At 34.0% G+C, this 5,000-nt stretch overlaps 1 long non-coding RNA gene across 2 annotated transcripts; it reads left to right on the forward strand.

Moving 5' to 3' along the window:
- The first annotated feature begins 1,035 nt into the window (after positions 1-1,035).
- Positions 1,036-4,665, forward strand: LOC140039835 (uncharacterized). Of its 2 annotated transcripts, none has more exons than XR_011842637.1 (6): positions 1,036-1,139; positions 1,962-2,032; positions 2,589-2,672; positions 3,229-3,307; positions 3,871-3,947; positions 4,545-4,665. It is a non-coding gene; the product is annotated as an uncharacterized lncRNA (long non-coding RNA). The 2 variants fall into 2 exon arrangements; XR_011842638.1 differs by having other exon boundaries at positions 1,078-1,161.
- The last annotated feature ends 335 nt before the right edge of the window (positions 4,666-5,000 follow it).

Below are 5,000 nucleotides of genomic sequence, written 5' to 3' on the forward strand. Positions count from 1 at the left end.
TGCCAGTAGTCATATGCTTGTCTCAAAGATTAAGCCATGCATGTCTAAGTACAAGCTTGTACCAAGCGAAACTGCGGATGGCTCATTAAATCAGTTATGGTTCCTTGGAACTGAGTTACCTACATGGATAACTGTGGTAATTCTAGAGCTAATACATGCGAACAAGCGCCGACCTAGCGGAAGGCGTGCTTTTATTAGGAACAAGGCCAATGCGGGCTTGCCCGCTCCCCTTGGTGAACTCTGGATAACTTTGCTGATCGCACGGTCTAGCACCGGCGACGGATCCTTCAAATGTCTGCCCTATCAACTTTCGATGGTACGTTATGCGCCTACCATGGTCGTCACGGGTAACGGAGAATCAGGGTTCGATTCCGGAGAGGGAGCTTGAGAAACGGCTACCACATCCAAGGAAGGCAGCAGGCGCGCAAATTACCCACTCCTGACACAGGGAGGTAGTGACGAAAAATAACAATACAGGTCTCTCTCGAGGCCCTGTAATTGGAATGAGTACACTTTAAATCCTTTAACGAGGATCTATTGGAGGGCAAGTCTGGTGCCAGCAGCCGCGGTAATTCCAGCTCCAATAGCGTATATTAAAGCTGTTGCAGTTAAAAAGCTCGTAGTTGGATCTTGGGCCTAGGCTCGCGGTCCGCCGCAAGGCGTGTCACTGCCCGTCCTGGCCTTTCTCTCGGTTTTCACCCGGTGCTCTTGATTGAGTGGCGGGGGTGACCGGAACGTTTACTTTGAAAAAATTAGAGTGTTCAAAGCAGGCCATACGCCTGAATAGCAGAGCATGGAATAATGGAATAGGATCTTGGTTCTATTCACAGCTGTTTCAAACATACGAATTAAGTCATGCGCCCTCAACGTTACAAGTCGTATCGCTGGAGTAACAATACATAAACAATTACTTACAAATCCACGTGTGCAGAGTGGAGTCAAATGTCATTTAAAGACATGTTTTAAACAGCCAATGAGAATGAGATAAAAAAATAAAGGGTCGGTAAAAATATGAATATTCATTAAAGAGTCCCTGGATGAAACAAGCACGTTGTCGTTTTGTTTTTAACAAGGAATGTAACGCTGAAAATTAATGGAAGGGTGGACCATAAAATACAAGCATATACCAATTTACGCACGTGAGTGACATTTCCAAATTAGGTACATGTTTGTTTGTCCGTATCTTTAAAAAATCTAATTTTCACTCTAATTCTTTGGTACTGCATGATAATTTAGTTATCTGTGAATGTTATAACATAGTAATGGTCGAGAGGTGATGGTTGAATTTTTGAGCTATGGCCGTTTCAAATTGTGTCATTTTTAGGCTTAGGCTTGTGTCTACTCTAGTTGCAACACTGCCTTTCATGTGACAGCTGACCCAAATGAGTTTGGAAATGTTACATTATTTGAATTATTTAGGCCTGGCTGGGTAGGCTAGGCATATACCAATACTATAGGCCCTATTTTTATTTTAATACTAGGCCTAGGCCCTTGCTAGACCTGTGTTCTCTAGCAGCCTACTACAGAGAAGCAGCTTTCCGGCTTAGTTAGCCTGGCCTTGAGTAGGCTAGCCTACTAGCCTAATACTAGTATTAGTAGGCTACCTAATTAAAATTAGGCCCAGGATCTACGCCTAGGCCTATATATTTTTAATATTATTTAATCATTATAATTAATTTTAGTTTTATTAAATTTACAGTATTCATTACAAAAACTGTAAATTTAATATTATGAGGATTATATATACCCTATGTAACATGTATGCAATAGGGAATATTATAGGCCTACCCTGTAAAGTGTATGTAATAATTACAATATAAATAATGACAAGCATCATATTAACATTCGGTTTTGCTCATCACTGCATATTCAAATTAGTATGCAATCATACTAAAAAATTTAATAAGTTAAGTTAATTTTATAAAATTGTTATAATAATTATTAATGTTATACTATTGTAGATACATATAATATATAGAGCAGTAACCTGAAGTGGCTAAGCAGATTTGGACCATACCTACCATCTATATAGGTAAGATTATTTTGCTGTTCAAGAAGTAGCAAATATTAAATTGTGTACCATGCTATTAATTTGTAATATTAACAATCAATCACTACCACTGGCTGGGTAGGCTAGGCCTATATTATAGGCCCTATTTTTATTTTAATATACTAGATAGACCTGTGCTCTCTATCACTAGCAGCAGCCTACAGAGAAGCAGCTTTCCAGCTTATTTAGCCTAGCCTAGAGCAATTAGGCTAGGTATAAGTAGGCTACCTAATTAGGCTAGGCTCTACGCCTATATAGGCCTATTATTATTTAATTATTATTAATTTTTGTTTAATATATTTACAGTATTTATTTAAATAATGTTTCTTATGAGAATACCTGGTTATATATACCCTATGCAATGACATAAGGCATATATGCCTACCCTGTATGTAATAATTACAATTATTAAAAATAATGAATTTTAACATTCGTTTTTGCTCATCACTGCATATTCAAATTAGTATGTATGCAACCATATTAAATTTAATAAGCTAATTTTAAGTAATTCTTATAATAATGTTTTACTATTTTTTAGGTACATAGCGGCAACCCGAAGTGGCAAAAACATTTTAAACAGATTTGGACCAATACCTAGCAGCCTACCATCTATATACAGTAGGTAAGTTTATTTTACTGCTCAAGAACTAGTAAATTTTAAATTGTGTTTACCATGCTATTAATTTTCAATATTAACAATCAATCACTACCACTGGCTGGGTAGGCTAGGCCTATATTATAGGCCCCATTTTTATTTTAATATACTAGCTAGACCTGTGCTCTCTAACACTAGCAGCCTACAGAGAAGCAGCTTTCCAGCTTATTTAGCCTAGCCTAGAGCAATAGGCTAGGTATAAGTAGACTACCTAATTAGGTGTAGGCTCTACGCCTAAATATTATTATTTAATTATTATTATTTTTAGTTTTAATATATTTACTGTATTTTATTTAAATAATGTTTATTATGAGAATACCTGGTTATATATACCCTATGCAATGACATAAGGCATATATGCCTACCCTGTATGTAATAATTACAATTACAGTATTATAAATAATGAATTTAAACATTCGTTTTTGCTTATCACTGCATATTCAAATTAGTATGTATGCAACCATATTAAATTTAATAAGCTAATTTTAATTAATTCTTATAGTAATGTTTTACTATTTTTTAGGTACATAGCGGCAACCGGAAGTGGAAAAATCATTTAAACAGATTTGGACCTATACCTATACCTACCATCTATATTATAGGTAAGTTTATTTTACTGTTCAAGAACTAGTAAATTTTAAATTGTGTTTACCATGCTATTAATTTTCAATATTAACAACCAATCACTACCACTGGCTGGGTAGGCTAGGCCTATATTATAGGCCCTATTTTTATTTTAATATACTAGCTAGACCTGTGCTCTCTTGCACTAGTAGCTTACAGAGAAGCAGCTTTCCAGCTTATTTAGCCTAGCCTAGAGCAATAGGCTAGGTATTAGTAGGCTACCTAATTAGGCATAGAGGCTCTATGCCTATATATTATTATTATTTAATTATTATTAATTTTTATTTTTAATATATTTACAGTATTTATTACAAATAATGTTTATTATGAGGATACCTGGTTATATATACCCTATGCAATGACATAAGGCATATATGCCTACCCTGTATGTAATAATTACAATTATTATAAATAATGAATTTTAACATTTGTTTTTGCTCATCACTGCATATTCAAATTAGTATGTATGCAACCATAGTAAATTTAATAAGTTAATTTTAATTAATTCTTATTATAATGTTATGCTATTACTATTTTTTAGGTACATATATAGCGGCAACCCAAAATGGCTAAAACATTTTAAACAGATTTGGACCAATACCTATACCTACCATATAGGTAAGTTTATTTTACTGTTCAAGAACTAGTAAATTTTAAATTGTGTTTACCATGCTATGAATTTGTAACTTTAACAATCAATCACTAACACATGTACAGCAGTAGTACTATCAATCAATAGTAATTAGTTAGTAATTGAAATATAGACATACTATAGTATTACTTTTACATATTCATTATTATTAGGCATTGTTAAAAGGAAATCAATACAATGCAATATTCCTTTAACATTTAAAAATGTACAATATTTTATGATCATTAATGTTAATGAATCATTCTTTGTTGGCTTTCTTGCATTTGTTGGGTTTTATTATTTCATTTTGTATCATTGGAGATGTGAAAGTCAGATGAGTCTAAGTTTGACTCTAATCCACACTGCTGTTTTGTGACGGTTGAGTTTGGCATGTCTCCCCGCCTTGCTCAGAGACCACCTTCCATTCTCTCATGAATGCAATAGCATGGTGCTCAAGCATATGTAGCTTAGGCTGTATTACACCTGGTGCAATATGCCTGTATTCTGCTAAAAATACTTGTATGATATTTTTTATGTAATTAAAAAATACTTAATTGACACATTAATACATTTTATAATTTCAGAAATTTTGTGATGAAAAAGTCAATCTGTGGTGACTGTAGAATGGACCCGAGATCGGACTATCTTAGACATTTAAATAATAGAAAGTTCTGACAATTTTGTTGAATAGAAATATACAATGTATGATGAATTGAAAATTGGCGCTTTTTAAACTATGTATATAAATTAGGATGAGAAAACAGTTATTTGATTATGAGGTATGTTCATTTAATTAAATTTGTTAGTATAAACTTTCAAAAAGAGTGAAGATATAAGAAAAGCAGATTATGGAGCAGCTGTACCAGACAAAAAACTGTTCCCTTAAACGCCAGTGTGTTCTTTCACTTGTGAATGTAGTTTTGGCCCAGGTCATAGTTGTTGTTGAAGTGTAGCATGCCAAGCAATTTGGTCCATGCCCTGTTAATTTAAATGTTAGCGTGGTAGTATACAGTATCCATTGAAAATTCGCGAATGGCAGG

This window comes from Antedon mediterranea, chromosome 2 (assembly GCF_964355755.1).
Source record: "Antedon mediterranea chromosome 2, ecAntMedi1.1, whole genome shotgun sequence".
NCBI classification, from domain to species: domain Eukaryota; kingdom Metazoa; phylum Echinodermata; class Crinoidea; order Comatulida; family Antedonidae; genus Antedon; species Antedon mediterranea.